General features: G+C 39.6%; 1 pseudogene; it reads left to right on the forward strand.

Annotated features, from left to right (window-relative positions):
* Positions 1–7,343: 7,343 nt before the first annotated feature.
* Positions 7,344–20,926, forward strand: part of LOC148023453 (ran-binding protein M homolog) — a 67,213-nt pseudogene continuing 53,630 nt past the window's right edge.

Here is a 20,926-nt window from a genome sequence, read left to right on the forward strand (position 1 = left end):
TGAGATATGAATTGTATGGGGAGGGTACGTAGAAATGGAATAGGTATTTAATAATATTTGAATGGGACTATTACAAAAGATCATGTACCTATATAATATTAACAACATGCCATTTGAATTGTAAGTTGAGTTTGTGTTTTAGAAACCATGAGATAATACACAAAAGCTTGCTATGCAAGTCTTTAAGATTAAAAACATTGTTTGACTTGTTTATCTTAATAAAATTTTGCTATCCTATTTTACCACTTTGAAATGGTACATCACCACATTAAAATGATGCACAACAACATTCATTGAATTAGATATTTTAAAAAAAGTACTCACAATTTTAAAGCCTAAAACATATGTTTAAATAGATTAATCCCCGGTTATGATGACGACACTACTGAAAAGTGGTTTTGCACCACTAGGATCACATCTATATATACTCTCAACTTTAAAGCCTAAACTTACTCTTGACTTTACAACATTCAATTTAACAACTAATGTAATTGCTCCATCCAAGATTTGTGTTGGATTACTAAAAAGTAGTTATGCATCAATTATGGATCTTACTCTCAACTTGAAAGTCTAAAACTAATCCTACTTTGCAACATCTAATTTAATAACTAATGGACTTGCATTATCTATTTAAGATTTGTGGTGAACCATTAAAAAGTGATTTTATACCAGTAAAAAATAATGCTTAGTCACTAAAAGGCAACTAGTTCTACACCATTGAAAAATGAATTCGTAACATTTAGTGAACCACACCTTAAAGCCTATAACTTACTCTTGATTTTGCAATATTTGGATAAACAACTAATGGTGTTATCCCATCCAAGATTTGTGCTAGGTCATTATAGTTCTTCATCATTCGATGGACCACTAAAAATTCTTGACTTTGTAAAATTTTGTTAAATAACATGATGTTCACCATCTAATATTTGTGTGGAACCATTGAAAAGTGGAGTATCACTAAAGGGTGGTGTTGAATCAATGAGAAGTGTTAAATCACTGAAAAGTGGTCAAAAGTGATACATTGATATGGTAGATTGAGTCTAATAACTAATCATGTTGCACCATCTAAGATTTATACTGAACTATTGAAAACTGGTTTTGCACCAATAAAGGGTGGTGCTAAATCACAAAGAAGTAGTTCTGATTCATTGAAAAGTGGTTTTGCACCACTAAAATTTTCTTTTTCATAATTGAAAATTGGTCAAAAGGGGTACAATGATACGACATTTGTGTTATGCAATACTATCTAGAATTAATGTTGCACCATTGAAAAGTGGTGACATATCACTTCAAAGTGGAAAAAATCAATAACCTCTTGTAAAGTGCCATCAAACAACTCAAAAGTGGTGTGGAACCATCCAAAAGTAATTCTAAAAATTTAGATGTCAATGAACATGGAATAGTGCAGAAACATGTAAAGAGCTTAATAGAACTATATTACAAGATATCCATGTGTCGTAGTATATTCCATTAATTGTCTTATGATAGTAGACAAATGATCCTTGGGATTGTCAACGGGAATGCTCTTTGTATATTGCAAGGAGTCTAGGGTGGCTTCCCATTGGTATAACCATGGTAAGAGCATATTGATTAGGTGGTAAGGATCCTACTCCTGATCCATGGGATCAAAAGTGGGAGGAGTGACGCATCTATCCTAGCCAATATGGAGTTTTTTATACTTGCACTTATCAACTCACAATGTGTAATTAGTATTGTCTTGAGAAGACTTACTCCTAAACCCAAAAAAGAGGCTTTAAAAACATTGGCTTATCTAAGGTGTATTTGAAAATAAAACACATGTGTGGTTCTTAATGTTTAGACTGTGGTATTTTACTACTACTAAGCTATAGAACACTAGTACAAAGTGGTATTTTACTACTACTAAGCTATCAAACACTAGTAAAAAGTGGTATTTTATATGGTACTTCATTTTCTCGTTAAAAGTGGCCTAAAAGCAATCTTAGCATCATAATGTAGTATCATGTACTATCAATTCAAACTAGTGTTTTACCACTTACCAATAACATTAGAGCGCTTGGATTAGACTGCTTTTATAATCAATATTTTACCTTGTATTTGGACAACCTTTGTTATATTTATAACAAAAAATATATATATTTATAGATATTTATTATATACTCTTGACACATTACTATAGAACAACCCTTTCATAGCCTAAATGATGATTTCTATAGACATACATTTGTCCACATAATCTACGTGATGCAAAACCTTCGAACATATATGTAGCAATACATATACTAGTTGCATGCTTTACACAACCATGGAACCAAAACACTCACGAAATAGAGCAAAGGAGACAACCTCCTACTTAAAATTGGGTTGCTTTGGCTGAGAGAGAGAGAGAGAGAGAGAGAGAGAGAATTTTGGCTCTAATAAATGGTGATGTGTGTGTGTGTGTGTGTGTGTGTGTGTGTGTGTGTGTGTAAATTGATTGCTTGTTACACGTTCTCTATTTAGTAAATTTATATCAATAAACTAATGACTCACTTTTCTTTAAGTGTTGATGATGATCTAGCATGGCCATGAGACCATTTAGAGACCAATATTCCTAGTGCATCACTTAATGGGGTGATTAGAGCACTACAACGGGGATATCTAGTATAGACAATACAAGTTATGAAGGGGGAAGGAAGTGTCTACCAAGTGTAAGAGTGTACACAAGAACCAAGGAGTTGCACCTAAATGAAGATGGATTTAGTTCTAAGAACATGAAGTGCATTAGCATTGTGTATATGTAGTTATGTGTGCATCTGGGGACACTTGGGAATGTTTACTTGTGTGTAATGAGCATTGCATTCATTTGGGGTCATCCTCTCCCTTACAAGTCAAGGTTTAAGGTCTTTTCTCTCTTAATGAATTAAGAAGAGAAGTAATTATTTCAGTAAGAAAAATGAGAGAGGTAATTCTCTCACTAAGAAAGACAAGAGACATGATCCTTTAGAAGTGAGGAGAGAAGCGATTTTCTCTTTCTAAGGTCTAAGATGGCGCGAGCTTTTGTGGGAAGTCAATCTTAAGGTTGAGGCCCAAGGCAATCTAATGAACTCTCCTTATTTATGGCTCAAGGTGGTTGCATGGACCATAAGTTAAGAGTAGAGTTTAAAAAGTTACTTTTCTTAAAATAGACATGGTGAATCCATTTTTAAAATATCTTGCGATAGAAAGTCGATCTACAACTTTTGTGTTGGACTTTTTCCATCCGAGTAATGTACAAAGAGATATTTCAAAATTTGTGTTGTAGAGTAGGTCCTAGAACAACCACATCTTGCATGAAGATCAACCTTTCTAATCTTGGCACTCAAGTCTCTCTCCAAGAAGAGAAGCTCTTAGAGCCTATAAAAAGGGAGACTCTTCTTGGGTGTGGAGGTGGTGAAGGAAGCATTACTTTGCATGCATCCAAGAGGAGAAGTGTGTTGTGGAAGCTCTATTGAAATCAAGCTTCAAGAGGAGATCCCTACACATATTGTGTAAGAGAGAAGGTACAAGTGCTGCAGAAGCTCTGTTGAAATCAAGCTCCAAGAGGAGAGCCCTACACATATCGTGTAAGAGAGAAGGAGAGACTCAAGAAGGATTAAAAGGTGCCAACTTCCAAGTTGTGCAAGTGTTAACTAGTTGTATACCGTGCAAGGAATCGTGATCTTGTTCCCAAGATCTACAAGTTAAGAACCTGGTTTATGTGTAACAGAGGAGCTTGCTCTTTGTTAATAATATAACTCCACAAGGAGGGAGGGAGACTGGCCCATCTTCCAGTCCCAAGTGTGTTGTCAATCTCTCTCTCTCTCTCTCTCTCTCTCTCTCTCTCTCTACATCTTTCTTTTCTTTCATCTGTTCTCTCTTTGCGCCAGCATAATATTCAACATATATCTTGTAAGTATATAAGAAGGTCGAACGTGTATCTCGGATCTTATAACAGTGAGAATATTGAAAGATCATACCACTTATTAAGGAGAGACACAAAGAGAGAGAGAGAGAGAGAGAGAGAGAGAGAGAGAGAGAGAGAGAGAGAGAGAGAGAGAGAGAGAGAGAGAGAGAGAGAGTGTGTGTGTGTGTGTGTGTGTAACTTATTAGAGATATTTGCACTCATTATGGCATATGTACTTGAAGTATTTATTAAACATATTGGCCTTTCTTTTCATACACATTTAAAATATAAGCCTTTTTAAAAAACTTGTATTTTGAGTGACCACAATTCATAATATGTCAAATGCCTAAACTATCCACTTTTTAAGCCCATAAATTTTTAACTTTTTAGCACTAAAGCTAGACCACCTATATATACTTTCACCCACTCATTTTTTTGCCTTCTCAAAGTCTTGTTTCTAGCCACTTAGCATGGTTATCTTTAGCATTGGATCATTGAATTACTGCCATTCAACTCTCCACTAGGACCGATTTTTGTTCAGTGTGCAATGTGTGCTGTATAATGTGAAATTTTCATCCCTTATGTGGACTAAACTTTGATGCTTACCTTTTTTGCAAAGTATAGTCCAAGAACTTTAGGGATATGCTACAAAGACATAGGTCACACATGAATAAAAATACTCAAAATAAGTTATATAACTCTTATCCTTCTAAAAAGTTTGACTTAGTATATACCACGTAATATGTGTGAGACTTTTACCCCATGCATGCACCGTGTTTTTGTAGAAACTCAATACATCCTCAATAAAGTTTTTCCTATCTTCATCCTCAGATCTATCTTTTAGAGAAAGTTAGAAAATTTATTGAGAGAAGTCCAAACCTTGGCTTTTTCTAGCCTTGTTTTTCTTCCATTACTTTAATCAAGAACCATATCACACAATTCTTTCCACCCATTGTAGTCTTGTAGCATGCAAATTATAACATTCCCTTCCTTATCTACAAGTCCTGAAAGAAACTTCTAGCCTCTGCTCCTCCAAAGCAAGATTTCTTGGCAAGCTACAAGATCTTTTAGATTTTTTCTTATCCTTTTCAATCATTAGTTGATGTTTATGTAGCCCAATCTGTAATAGCACTCACTCCACATTCTTGCATGTTGCAATGGCTTTCTTCTCCGGTTGCATTTTGTAAGCAAAGAAAATATTTTCACACACAATTGTCCCCATAATCCTAACCAAAGCATAAAAGGAACAAATATAAACATGACCAATGGAATGTTGAAGATATGCTTCCATGTGGGATCTTCTTTATCGTGCATTGGTGTAGCATTTATTACTATTTACTAGTTTTTTCTTTCCATCCATTCACTCTTTGTTAAGTAGTGTAGGCATGGAAATCTTGCATTTGCACCATTGGATATTTCACATATGCATTTTAGAGTCTTCAAGTTTCCTACAAGGTTCCATTCAAATAAGTGTTCACCATACCACGTTCTTGGTTATTAATGATGTTTGGAATACTTATGCACCTCAAATATTTCCTTAGGAAATTCAAATGTAGCAAGCCACCATACATAACGCTTTGATTGAATCCTCTTGCATGTCAACTCGTTTGATACAAGAGCTTTATCATATCTAAAACATAATAGTCTAAGGAAGTTCATATCCCTAGGCATGATAATAACATGGTGTGCACGGATAGGAAGGATATAATTGACTTGGAAGAACTCCCTAACAAAATCCTTGTTTGCCTCATCATGTAAGAAACTAAGAGCAAACATGTGCCATTGTTTATTTATAGATTTCATGAAGCACCCCACTGAAATGGGGGCTTTGGGATGGCAATACAGTGTGTTTCATTGCACTTTTGAGTGCCTTCAAAATTGATATGTGTTGTTGATATCATTGCTTCCTCAGTAACTTCAAATTGGTCATGTGTTTTTCTCTTGTTGGTGAGATAGAGCCTTGTGATTCACTATGTGGTTTGTGGTGGGAGTTGTAGGTAGGTGCTTTCTCTTGCATTATTGCACTAAAGGAAGTTGCTTGCCTTGCAATGTAGGAATTGTTAGCAAAGCACAATGTATATGTCTCTCCCTTATGTATCTATGTTAGTGTGATGTGGTATTACTATTATTTCTACACTAAATATCTATTCTTCCCAACGACATACAATCCATCTTGTCCCAAAGGTTTTTTTCCCTTTTAAAAAAACTTATAAAAGTTAGAAAAGGATGGATGGAACAGAGTACTACTTTGTTTTTAGCTATACAAGTAGAGAAATGAATGAAAGAGTAATAACATATGGACTGAAATGAAGGAATGAAAGTAAGCCTCAGCTACAAACATGATCAGGAGTGCTTCAAAAGTATTTGGAGTCTTAAAATCTTCAAATGATGGACTCAAAATGAAGTAGACAACTTGTTGTAAGAATAGAACCTGCCCAACCATATCTGCCATGACTTCTGGTAGAAGTATCCAAATGAAGCATGCCACATGTTAAAACATAGCTCTTGAAGAGTGTTTTGACCCTGTGGAGATGGCATAATTCTAAAAATTGGATAGAATGAAAACTGTTCTAAAATATTTTTTTGTCACAACCACGTCTTCTGCACCATAACTAGCTCCATAGTCAATATGCTTCAACCACCACCAATGTGTCCCGTAGGTAAGGAAACTCATAGAGTATAGAATCAGCCTCCAAGAAGCTTCCTTAGGTGGAAAATCTCTCCATTTACTTAAATATTCAATGATAGAGTAAGAGTAAAGCTTCTTCTCACACTGACCTACAATAGCCTTAGGGATGTACTGAACAAGACCTTCTTCATCAATAGGTGGCAGTTCATCAACAATCTCAACAGGAGCACCATAGAAAGGCTTGAGCTAACTAACATGGAATACATTATGAATCTTATTGGAAGAGGGTAGTTCCAATCTATATGCCAAGTCTCCAATGCGCTTCAAGATCCTATATGGTCCATAAAATCTGTGAGCAAGCTTGTTACTAGATCCATCCTTCAAAGTAGAATACCAAGACTTGGCACCTTCAGCAAAACTAATTCTCATTTGCAAATCTAAGGGCTACCTCTTCTCATATGTATATATCTATAATATTTCTACAAAAAAATATTATAAGACCCTAGATCCCACGCAAAAGCAATTTGAAGTAATCTCCCGCAACAAGAAACTCTGGCCTAAGTGCTCCATCCTTGTGTATTAACAATATCATCTCCCGCGTTGTGCATATGAAACCATGGCTCACAAAACCGCAAACCATCGTAGGAACTCCCCCCAAGAAAAATGATAATGAATAATTGCAATTTTTTTAATAAACTCCCTCTCCTTCACCCGTTGCATGGCGGGGAGAGAGAGTGTGTGTATGAGCTTATGGAGGGGCATGGGGAGGAGAGCATGCGACTGCCACCTGTGTGGCCACCCCCACACCCCCCCTTCCCACCTCCCCCTTATATGACCCCACCTCCCAAACTTGAAGGGGAGCATCATCTGGGCCTGCCGCCATGCCGTCGAGCTGCCGCCAGCGGTGTCAGCTGTGCTGCCCACGCCGCCAAATTGCCGCCATCACCGCCAGGCTGCTGTCGTTGCCATCATCTTCCTCTTCCTCACACGATTCATCATCATCATCCTCACCATCATTATCCCACTCGTCATCATCCTCACGTCATCTCAGAAAAATCAGAAGCTTCTATTGAAGCTCCTCTAGACCAAGTTCACGCGCGGCTTCTAGGATTCCTAGATCGTCGTCTGCAGGGCTTAATTCCTACGCTGCGAAGGAGATTCTGGGCTGCTAGTAATTTGGAACTCGTAAGGGAGCCAAGGGAGAGTTTCTGAGTCGATATTAATTTCGTTAATGGCTCCTAAGCAAAAATCGACAGGAGCACATGCGGGAGCTTCCACCCCAAGCACGAGAGTGGACAACGCCCCAATACTAAATGCCTAGGTTCCGAAAAATATCTTCGCATGGGAAGGATGCATAAAACATGTTTTAATTCACATAGAGAAAAATGCATTGAAAATTTTATATACTTGTTTCGATTTAAAAAGTTTAGTTGCATGACGAGGTACTTGCATTGGTTGCACTTCCATGGTCAAGGGTAGTCGCATTTTTGAACATATGATGCATAAGATAAAAGATGCAATTATGCAAAGGCGTCCTTGTTGCATCACGCAAAGGATAGAGCATATAGCACATGATGCACTTATGTAATAAACACCTGGTTGTGACTCATATATAGGATGATTGTAGAAGGTCATTTAATGATGACTAAATAGTTGCAATGAAAGGAAAAGGATTATGAACTTTGACAAAAAAAAAAACATATAGTATGCAATTCACATGCAATGATAGTTACACTTTAGGTTGAGTTAAGTGATAAAGGAAGGATTAAATCAATGATGTATTCATTGGCATTTGGTCATGAAAGAATGATGCATCCATGCATAGAGTTCTTTTATCAAAAATTTGCAATTGGGAAAGGATGCATCTTCATTAAAATACAAAAGCTTTGAATTCGATGCATAAACGTAGGGTTTATAAGAAATAGTTTTGAATGTCAATCAATATCGTATAGGGCAAGGAAAAGAAATATCATTGTAGATCCTATAGTTGCATAAAGGCAAAAGGCCTATGGTCTTGAAATTGCATATTCTCATGGGATGATACATCTCATGCATCTTGCAGTTACTTTCATCTTTTAAGGAAAGTTCTTGCAAATTTTAGAGGGAAGTATTTGTATCTCTAAAGGAAGGATCATCTTTATTCGTAAGATAGTTAGATCAATTAAGTAAATCTCATGTAATTGAGTAACTCACATGAGATTCATAAAGGCGTGAATAGTTACCGTACGACGATCACCTCAATGTGCTAGGTTAGGTTAAGTTATGTTAAAATTCTGCTTAGTATCGCACTTAGGATGCCGATTTAATATTTTTGATCTTAAAAGTTCAACCCACATTCATGAAATGTTAAGGTTATCTAAACGCCCGTGCAAGAATGATCTAGGGTTCTCACCCTAAGGATCACATGACCAAAAGCTAGACTTTCGCAAGGAATTTAGGGACCCTAGGGCCAAATCATTTAACAGCCTAGTAGGATTAGGGTTTTGGATTGGGTCAATGGGACTCCCAAACCCTATATCTTGATCAAAGGTATTCTTGATCAAGAAATACTGTATGATGAGAGATATAATCCCTCAAGTTAGGTACTAACACCTATCTCGTGCAACAAGCCTGGAAGGTCATATGCTCTTGCGACTAAATCACAAGATAGTACTGCTACACTTTAGACCAAGATTGGCGAGTTCTAATTACAAATTATTTTCTCTAAGAATTGAGTAGTTGCCCTACTACAACACTCCCTCTTGGGAGCTGAATTGTCAAGCTTAGGGCATTGGTGAATTGCCAAGAAGCAAATTGACCAACCAAGTTAGGATGACAGGGTTTTCCAGGATCTATTTGACTATAATACAAGGAAACCTAAGGTAGTGACAATTTGGGGTCAGCAGGGTATAAACCCTAACCCAAGGAAAAAGGGTAAGCAAGCAACCCAGCTTGCTAAACCTTTGGGATATTGCCAAGTCGTGAATGATCCAGGATCGAATGCTGGGAGTATTCGGGGAAAAGGAATCACACCTTAGCAATTGGCCGTACAAACAACCACTGGAATGCTCATGATTGTACACTTAAATGCACTATTTGTACTTCTTTGCTCAAGGAACTAATTCAAGAAAAACAACTAATGCTTCAGGTTAAAAGCCTGGAGGGAGAGGCATTTTGAGTTACCTCCGACTATCTTCCTAACCCTATCCAAGGGGGTTGTTAGCCAAGCCAAGTACGTGAACTGAACCAGCCACGAGAGGTCTCTCGATGGGTGCTGATTGGTACAGGAGGACGCTTGCGTGCCAGGGGAGGCTCTGGCTGTAAATTTCCTGCCTTTGAATCCTGCACAAGAGGCCAACGTGACTGGAGATGGGATCTCGAGGCCCGCATACTAGTCAACAGGCGGAGCTTGGAGTAGCAATCCTAAGGATTGCTGTGATAGTCTTCGAGTAGGATATTTGATGTATTTCAAAGACTATGATAAATAAAGATCAAATGTTGAAAAAGGAACTTGTTTGACATCGTTTTTCTATGTCAGTGCCTAAGTTATGTGAAGGAACCAGTGTTTAATTGGTTAATTAAGGAAGCTATTTTTGCATGTTAAACTAAATGTGATAGGTAATTAGATAACCAAGCAACCTGGGGAAAGTGCAGTGGACGTGACTCTGGGTCTGTCCTAAGGAAGGGTGGTCCCGATTAGCCAGGAACTTTTCTCGAAGGAATTGATAGCGAAGTAGCGATGACCTAGAATCAATAGAGTTAGAGTCCCGATTTATGTTGTTTTAAGGGAACGGAATGGGACTATGCCTTACGGGCAGAGAGGTCGAGCTTTCCATCCCTCTCGTTTCCCATTCTCCTTGAACCAAGTGCAGTACAAATTCGCTTCGACCCTAATGTTTCTGCACAAAGTGATTCGTCTAGGGCTCGACGTTAGCTACTTCCTAGAAACTTGAGTATTAGGAAAACCTTGATTTAGGTCGGTCCTAAGTGGGAACGGCCGGTTACTTCCGCTTCGTGGCAAACTCGGGAAGACCTTGATCACAAACCTTGTGACATTCCTTGTGAGTGCCCCGTGGTGCTTTCTAGACTCTCTTCCCGATGGGCTGCTAAGACGTGTCCTACAAGTGGATAGGGGGACACGTTACAATTGGTATTAGAGCGAACCAACGGGATCTAATATTTACAAGGGAACTTAATGGGGGAAAGTAGAGCAATGTTGCCGTTATGAACATTCCCTTACTTACTTATGGATGTTGGGCTGCAGAGTCGCGAAGCATGGAACAATTTCTTGGTATTCCAGGTTATGTTTATGATTGCAATGCGTGCTTCGGATTATCGAGGGAGGCTAGGCATGATGAATATTCTAGATCGCATCTACAATCCTTCACCCCTATACGTGGAACGGAGATGGACGGGTGAATCAAGAATATATTACATAGTAGTCCACCGACTTACCTACCTTCAGACCAACTTGAAGAGAATCAAGTGGATGGAGGATTTAAAGATCATGAAGCTGTTCATCTTTGTTGATGCTCACGCAAATGCAACCGTACATGTCGGATGTCGAAAAGTCAAGCAGAACAAGTATGTGTACGAAGAAGTGACTCGAGTGATCTCTGCTAGGACATTATGAGAAGAACGGGTATCAAAGGAAGGGATACCCCAAGCTTCCTCTGACCTATCAATTCCTGAAAATCCATGACCCCTCTCCATATTATTACTCAGTCCCCGTAACCGAATGTAACACAATCCTATTTTCCCCAAATTGATGTGCCAATCAGCTTGTTCTACTTTCCCAAAATAAATGTATCCAAAAGGGATATGCCCTCATGAATGAATAAAGATTTTTATCACTGTCTGGCATGGCTGTAAGTGTTGGTATAGGAGTTAAGTGATTAGGTCACTTGGCTAAAAGTTGTACTGGGCATATTAATGTAATGTGAGAAACGTTTGGTAAGTTTTAACATAAAGGATCTTATTATCCAGGCGCAACCCCAAGTGATGATTCCTAGTCTGACCCCTACACTAAGTACATCTGTAATTCAAGAGAAGAAGTTCCTTCTCAAACAAATCAAGCCACCTGAATTCGATGGTAAGGGAAGGACTGTCCAAACTGACGTTGAGGTCTGGATCGAGTCCATGGAGGACTATTTTGAGGCAACAGGAAATGCACCCGCTAACCAAGCTATGCTCGCCAAATTGAAGCTTATCGGCGAAGCAAGACTTTGGTGGAAACAATGGTGCAGAGACCAAGGGATCTCGGAAGGGACAGTCACTTGGGAGAAGCTTAAAAAAGCTGTGCGAGGGAGGTATCTGCCACCTGCCTACCGCACACAGAAGATGAATGAATTCTGTGAACTGAAGCAGCTTGGACTATCCCTTGCCGCATATTATTCAAAGTTCGTCTCTCTCTTAAAATACGCGCCACAAATGGATATGACACAATAGGTGTCAAAGTTTTGTGCTGGGCTAAATCCACCCATAAACGCCCGCTTTGAATCAATGCGCCCAATGGACCTACAAGATGCACTCATTCGAGCTGCACTAATAATATAGGAGGTGCCGACCAAGCCAAGGAACAATAGGACTTGGTCTTACAGGGATCAGAATAAGGGAATGTATAGGTCTCAGGCTAAGAGAGCACAGGGCCAAAATCAGGGACAAAGGAAGAAAGCTAGGGCCAACACTGTCAACAACTTCGTTCCTACACAAGATAATGGCCGCAATCTCCGTTGCTTCCATTGCAACGAGCCTGGACACTTCAAAAGGCAGTGTTCCAAGCTTAGCAGAGGACAATGCCAAGGGCCATTCCAAGGAGCCATCCATGGCCAAGGAGCCACCGTCATGGCCAGAGGGAGAACCTCCAGTGTTGTCAACAAGGAGCTGGGTGATGAAGAAGATCCATCCATGGAAGCTGACATTGAGAGGGCAACGGTTCATGCTGCTCTTCACAAGAAAGGCCCGAATCACCAATTCTCGGTGATTCAAACTCCATCGGATTATCAAGGTAAAAGCTTCAAAACCTTGATTAATTGTGGCAATACACATTCCTTCATTTCACCAGTCTGTGCAAAAAGATTAGAAATATCCACAATAGATGCACCTACCTTACTTGTGGAATTAGCAAATGGTCGAGAGGTCTCTTGTACTAGGCAAACTGCTAAGGTAAAATTCCTACTGGGTGGAAGGTCGACTTCGGTCAGATTCAAGGTAATGAACCTAGGTGTCCACAAATGTTTGATCGGAATGGATTGGCTAATACCCAATGATGCCCACATACACTATGGTAAGGGCCAAGTCTCCTTCCGAAATTTTGAAGGGGAACTAGTTAGACCTCAAGGAGAGGCTGGTAAGCCAAAAAACACGGATAATAAAAGGAGTTAGAAAGAGGCTACCTGTCTATCTAATTAAACAAAATAAGCTAGATCAGAATCAGGAATCTGGGGAAGAACCTTTATGGTTAAGGGAATACGCGGACGTATTTCTTGAAGAGCTGACAGAACTTCCTCCTCAAAGGGAAGTCGATCATGAAATCAAACTGGCGCCAGGAGCTGCACTAGTCGCAAAGAGACCATATAGGATGTCCATCTCGGAAGCTATTGAACTGAAGGAGCAACTCAAGCAACTCTTAGACCAAGGCTACATCCGTCCTAGCAGTTTGCCATGGGGAGCTCCAGTGCTATTCTAGAAGAAGAAAGATGGAATGCTTCGGCTATGCATTGACTATAGAGGGTTGAATCAATCGACCATTAAAAACAAATACCCCATCTCAAGAATAGATGAACTTCTTGGCCATCTTCAAGGTGCAAAGATCTTCTCTAAGATAGATCTCAGGTCTGGATATTATCAGATAAGGATCAAGGAAGAAGATATCCTGAAGATCACATTCAGCACACAAGGTATGGACACTTTGAATTCCTAGTCATGTCATTCGGGCTGACAAATGTTCCTGCTACCTTCAATAGGTTAATGCAAGATATCTTTAGGCCCTATCTTGATGACTTCATACTCGTCTTCTTTGACGATACCCTAGTCTACTCCATGCAAGAAAAAGATCATGAACCCTAGCTTCGCATTGTTCTTGAAACAATGAGAGCACACAAGCTTTATGCCAAGAAGAAGAAGTGTGTATTTTTCAAGCGACAGATTGAATATTTGGGATTCATTGTATTAGCGGAAGGAATTTAAGTGGATCCGGCCAAGGTCAAGGACATTCTGGAATGGCCAATACCAACTTCTGTCAAAGAAATATGTAGTTTTCTTGGATTGACAGGATGGTAGAGGGTCTTTATCAAAAACTATGCTTTGATTGCAACGCCTCTGACTAATCTATTAAAGAAGCAAGTATCAATTGTATGGTCACATGCTGAACATGCCAGCTTTGACAAAATAAAGCAAAGCTTGGTATCAACACCCATCCTGAAACTTCATGATCTTAGTAAGGAGTTTGAACTGATAACTAATGCCAGCGCACTTGCCTTAGGATGTGTGCTTATACAAGAAGGTCATCCCGTAGCATACTCTTCAAGGAAACTGAAGAGCCATGAAAGGAATTATGCTACCCACGATCTGGAGCTGTTGGTTGTCATCCATGCTCTCAAACTTTGGAGACACTACTTGCTGGGTAACAAATTTGCCTTAGTGATGGATCACAAGAATCTTAAATGGATATTCACCTAGAATGAGCTCAATATGAGGCAACGTTGATGGATCAAAGTACTAGAAGAATATGATTTTGAAATCAAATACCGGCCTGGAAAGGAGAATGTAGTTGTCGATGCACTCAGTCATCACAAGGCATTTCTAAATTCTCTGATTTAGTAAGATCCATCAATAGCAAGATCTCTAGCCACAAAGATATCCATGCCAAACAACCCAATTCTTGAGCTAGCTAGAGAAGAGGCATGTCATGACCCAACCTATCAGAAATTGCTTAGGGAGATCCCCATCAAAGATCAAGACCCAAAGCTAGAAACGAAGTATCAAGAATTCTCTATCAATAGTGGACTTGTCTACTTTAGGACAAGATTATGTATCCTGGCAAGCCAATCACTCAAGCAGAAGATACTTTGGGAAGCCCATGACTCCCCTTTCTTAGGACATCTTGGCTATGCCAAGACCCTTAATGCAGTTAGGAAGAGCTATTATTGGGATAGGCTCAAAGGTGACGTTCTCAAATATGTCACGGAATGTTTGTCTTGTCAACGCATTAAGGCCGAACATGTCAAAATGCCAGGGAAATTGCAACCACTTGACATTTCCCAAATGAAATGAGAATTCATTAGTATGGACTTTGTTGTTGGCCTACCCCAGGTTTAGGGAGGATACAACTCTATTATGGTCGTGGTAGACATACTCACCAAGGTTGCACATCTTATCCCTGTCAAGACAAACTATAAAGCCTCAGACATCGCAAGGTTATTCATCAAGAAAATATTCAAACTGCATGGGTTACCCAAAAGAATCATTAGTGATCGTGACTCCCTCTTCACATCACACTTTTGGAGGGCTATCTTTGAGGCCATGGGGACTCAACTCTGTTTCAGTATAGCTTACCATCCCCAAACTAGTGGTCAAACGGAATGAGTCAACCAAGTCATTGAAGATATGCTTAGGGCACACTGCTGTCGCGAACCCAAAAAGTGGATTCAATATTTTCCACTGGTTGAGTTTGCCTACAATGCTTCTTACCAACAAAGCATTCAGATGACCCCTTTTCAAGCATTGTATGGGCATGATTTTCGTACTCCTTTGAGCTTTTCGGATCCAACATTAAGGGTTGAAGCTTCAAAGCAGATACTGGAAGACATGGACGATCAAATCAAATCAATAAGACAAGACATCCAAGCCACCAAGGACAGACAGAAGGCTTATGTGGACTTGAAATGGCAAGACAGATCCTTTGTTGAAGGTGATATGGTCTTCATTCGCGTACGTCCCAAGAAGAGTTCCCTATACTTGGGTGAGTGCAAAAAGCTAAGTCCAAGGTATTGTGGACCCTACAAGATTCTCAAGTGCCTAGGGCCTAATGCTTACAAACTTCAACTCCCTGAAAACCTAAAAGTTCATAATGTACTCCATGTCAGCCTATTGAAAAAGTATGTGCCTAACCCTAGTCATGTGCTTGATGATCGACAAATTGTAATGCCTAGCCAAGGAGTCCTTGAGCTACGACCTAACACAATCCTAGATGTTAGGGAGAGGCAATTGAGATCTAGGACCTTGAGAGAATACCTCATCGAGTGGAAAGATTATCCCGAAGAGGATGCCACCTAGATGGATGAACGTATTCTCACCCAACAATACCCCCAGATCTTCTCGAGATGAGGACATCTTGATTCCTCTAAGGGGGAGAAAATGTAATATTTCTACAACAAAATATTATAAGACCCTAGATCCTACACAAAAGCAATTTGAAGTAATCTCCCGCAACAATAAACTCTAGCCTAAGCGCTCCATCCTCGTGTATTAACAATACCATCCCCCACGTTGTGCATATGAAACCGCGGCTCACAAAACCGCAAACCACCGTAGGAACTCCCCCCCAAGAAAAAGGATAATGAATAATTGCAAATTTTTTTTATAAACTCCCTCTCCTTTACCCGTTGCATGGCGGGGAGAGAGAGAGTGTGTATGAGCTTATGGAGGGGCATAGGGAGGAGAGCATGCGACTACCACCTATGTGGCCACCCCCACAACCCCCCCACCTCCACCTTATATGACCCCCCCTCCCAAACTTGAAGGGGAGCATCATTTGGGCTTGCCGCCATGCCGTCGAGCTGCCGCAAGCACTGTCAGCTCTGCTACCCACACCGCCAAATTGCCGCCATCACCGCCAGGCTATTGCCGTCGCCATCATCTTCCTCTTCCTCACACGATTCATCATCATCATCCTCACCATCATTATCCCATTCGTCATCATCCTCACATCATCTCAGAAAAATCAGAAGCTTGAAGAAGCTTCTATTGAAGCTCCTCTAGACCAAGTTCACCCATGGCTTCTGGGATTCCTAAATCGTGTTCTACAAGGCTTAATTCCTGTGCTGCGAAGGAGATTTCAGGCTGCTAGTAATTCATAACTCATAAGGGAGCCAAGGGAGAGACGCTGAGTCTATATTAATTTCGTCAATGGCTCCTAAGCAAAAATCGACAGGAGCATACGCGGGAGCTTCCACCCCAAGCACGAGAATGGACAACGCCCTGATACTAAATGCCCAGGTTCCGAAAAATATCTTTGCATGGAAAGGATGCATAAAACATATTTTAATTCACATAGAGAAACTTAAATGCATTGGAAAAATTATATATTTGTTTCGATTTAAAAAGTTCAGCTGCATGACAAGGTACTTGCATTGCTTGCACTTCCATGGTCAAGGGTAGTCGCATTTTTGAACATATGATGCATAAGATAAAAGATGCAATTGTGCAAAGGCGTCCTTGTTGCATCATGCAAAGGATAGGGCATATAGCACATTATGCACTTATGTAATAAATACCTGGTTGTGACTCATATATAGGATGATTATAGAATGTCATTTAATGATTACTAAATAGTTGCAATGAAAGGAAAATGATTATGAACTTTGACAAAAAAAAAACATATAGTATGCAATTCGCATGCAACGATAGTTACACTTTAGATTGAGTTAAGTGATAAAGGAAGGATTAAATCAATGATGTATTCATTGGCATTTGGTCATGAAAGAATGATGCATCCATACATAGAGTTCTTTTATCAAAAATTTGCAATTGGGAAAGGATGCATCTTCATTAAAAATACAAAAGCTTTGAATTCGATGCATAAACGTAGGGTTTATAAGAAATAGTTTTGAATGTCAATCAATATCGTATAGGGCAAGAAAAAGAAAGATCATTGTAGATCCTATAGTTGCATAAAGGCAAAAGGCCTATGGTCTTGAAATTGCATATTCGCATGGAATGATACATCGCATGCATCTTGCAGTTACTTTCATCTTTTAAGGAAAGTTCTTGCAAATTTTAGAGGGAAGTATTTGCATCTCTAAAGGAAGGATCATCTTTATTTGTAAGATAGTTAGATCAATTAAGTAAATCGCACGTAATTGAGTAACTCACATGAGATTCATAAAGGCGTGAATAGTTAGCGTACGATGATCACCTCAATGTGCTAGGTTAGGTTAAGTTATGTTAAAATTCTGCTTAGTATCGCACTTAGGATGCCGATTTAATATTTTTGATCTTAAAAGTTCAACCCGCATTCACGAATGTTAGGGTTATCTAAACGCCCATGCAAGAATGATCTAGGGTTCTCACCCTAAGGATCAAATGACTAAAGCTAGACTTTCGCAAGGAATTTAGGGACCCTAGGGCCAAATCATTTAGTAGCCTAGTATGATTAGGGTTTTGGATTGGGTCAATGGGACTCCCAAACCCTATATCTTGATCAAAGGTATTCTTGATCAAGAAATACCGTATGATGAGAGATATAATCCCTCAAGTTAGGTACTGACACCTATCTCATGCAACAAGCCTACAAGGTCATATGCTCTTGCGACTAAATCACAAGATAGTACTGCTACACTTTAGACCAAGATTGGTGAGTTCTAATTACAAATTAGTTTCTCTAAGAATTGAGTAGTTGCCCTACTACAACACTCCCTCTTGGGAGCTAAATTTTCAAGCTTAGGGCAGTGGTGAATTGCCAAGAAGCAAATTGACCAACCAAGTTAGGACGACGAGGTTGTCCAGGATCTATTTGACTATAGTATAAGGAAACCTAAGGTAGTGACAATTTGGGGTCAACAGGGTATAAACCCTAACCCAAGGAAAAAGGGTAAACAAGCAACCAAGCTTGCTAAACCTTTGGGATCTTGCCAAGTCACGAATGATCCAGGATCGAATGCTGGGAGTATTCGGGAAAAAGGAATCACACCTTAGCAGTTGCTGTACGAACGACCACTGGAATGCTCGTGATTGTACACTTAGGTGCACTATTTGTACTTCTTTGCTCAAGGAACTAATTCAAGAAAAACAACTAATGCTTCAGGTTAAAAGCCTAGAGGGAGAGGCAATTTCAGTTGCCTTCGACTATCTGTGTGACCCTATCCAAGGGGGTTGTTAGCCATCCCGGGTACATGGACCGAACCTGCCGCAAGAGGTCTCTCTGTGGGTGCTACTTGGAGCAGGAGGATGCTTGGGTGCCAAGGGAGGCTCTGTCCATAAATTCCTTGCCTTCGGATCCTGCACAAGAGGCCGACGTGACTCGAGATGGGATCTCGAGGCCTGCATACTAGTCAACGGGCGAAGCTTGGAGTAGTAATCCTGAGGATTGCTGGGATAGCCTTCGAGCAAGTTATTTGATGTATTTCAAAGACTATGATAAATAAAGATCAAATGTTGAAAAAGGAACTTGCTTGACATTGTTTTTCTATGTCAGTGCCTAAGTTACGTGAAGGAACCAGTGTTTAGTTGGTTAATTAAGGAAGTTGTTTTTGCATGTCAAACTAAATGTGTAGGTAATTAGATAACTGAGCAACCTGAGGAAAGTGCGGTGGATGTGACTCTGGGTCCATCCTAAGGAAGGGTGGTCCCGATTAGCCATGAACTTTTCTCGAAGGAATTGATAGCGAAGTAGCGATGACCTAGAATCAATAGAGTTAGAGTCTCGATTTATGCTGGTCGAGCTTTGCATCCCTCTCGTTTCCCGTTATCCTTGAACCAAGTGCAGTACAAATCCACTTCGACCCTAATGTTTTTGCACAAAGTGATTCGTCTAGGGCTCGATGCTAGCTACTTCCTAGAAACTTGACTATTAGGAAAACCCTGATTCAGGTCGGTCCTAAGTGGGAACGGCTGGTTACTTCCGCTTTGTGGCAGACTTGGGAAGACCTTGATCACAAACCCTATGACATTCCTTGTGAGTGCAAGGCAGCGCTTTCTAGACTCTCTTCCCGATGGGCTGCTAAGAGGTGTCCTACAAGTGGACACGGGGACATGCTACAATATCTTCATCTGGTCTTGGGCTTTCTTAAGATTCATCTTACACTACTGGAAGAAAGGTCTATATTCTTTCCAATTATTATTTCCCATGAGGATAGATTCTCTCATTGAAAATGAGTGTGGGTAAGGGCACCTTCTAACCATATATTGCCTCAAAGGGTGAAACTCCAATGCTAACATGAGTGAAGTTATTGTAGGCAAACTCAGCCAAGTGCAACCAAGAATCCCATGAATTTTACATATCATGATAGAAATGACGAATATAAGTCTCCAACCACTTGTTTACCCTTTCTGTCAGTCCATTAGTTTGTGGATGATAGGTTGTGGAGGGAGCCAATTTAGTGCCCATGGATGTGAACATCACTTGCCAAAAAGTTACTCATGAACTTTGAATCTTTTTCATGAACAATAATCACTTGTGGTAATCCATGTAATCTAAAAACCTGCTCCATAAACTGACTGGCCACTTGAGAAGCAGTAAACTAGGTCTTGGTTGGAATGAAATGGGATACCTTGGTGAGTCTATCCACCACCACATATATAGTCCATGGTAATGTGCGTCCATTTGCATGTAGGTATAGGTAACGGTTACAACAAACCACCTAGCTTATGCGTGCTATTCTTATTTTGTTGACAATGCATGTACTTCATGAAAAAATCTTTGACATTTTTCCACGGTTATTTCTAGTAAAAGCTTTTACTGATCTTATCATAGGTTTTTTAAACTCCAAGGTGTCCAACTAAAGGTGAAGAATGCAACTTCTCCATAATTTTTTGTGTAAAAGAAGAAGTAAAGGGAATGACAATCTTGCCATTTAACTAGATTATGCCATTATTAAGTTGATAATGAGAGTTATTCTCCATGAGGCCTTGTTGTAATTTTTGAAAAACATGACTTAGGTCTTCATCCAAAAGATAGGCTTTCTATAATTCTTCAATCCAATCACTATGTAGCTAAGTCATAGGTGAAACATTACATGCCCACATACGAGAAAGAGAATTAGTCACTATATTGTCTTTATCCCTCATATGAGAGATTTCAAAATCATAATTTTGCAGCTAAAAATTTTAGTGAATTATTGCTTATGGGATCACCTAATCTTTGAACATTGATTTTTTGTGATCATATACATTGAAATACCCAAGAGAATTGTAAAAAGCGAGTTTAATAATTCAGTGAGTCACTTATTACTTAATGTAAACCTTTCTTAGCCCTTTTCAATTCATTCAACTTTCAAATTCTTACATATCATTGAATGCCCAAAGCTTTATTTTAGATATACACAAAGCATCCTTGTTTTCTAGAATACTAGCTCTACCATGTATACATATCTACTGAGAAAAAAGATCGAAATCAGATGAGATGGCACAACAAAAGAGAGATTGCCCTCCCTTGTTATTTAGGACTCCGTAAGGGTACACAACCTAGCCATGAAGGAACTTTGCATACCTTATGG

The sequence above is a fragment of the Lygodium microphyllum genome, chromosome 16, assembly GCF_053477565.2.
Source record: "Lygodium microphyllum isolate KBCC chromosome 16, Lygodium_microphyllum_v1.1.10, whole genome shotgun sequence".
Taxonomy (NCBI): domain Eukaryota; kingdom Viridiplantae; phylum Streptophyta; class Polypodiopsida; order Schizaeales; family Lygodiaceae; genus Lygodium; species Lygodium microphyllum.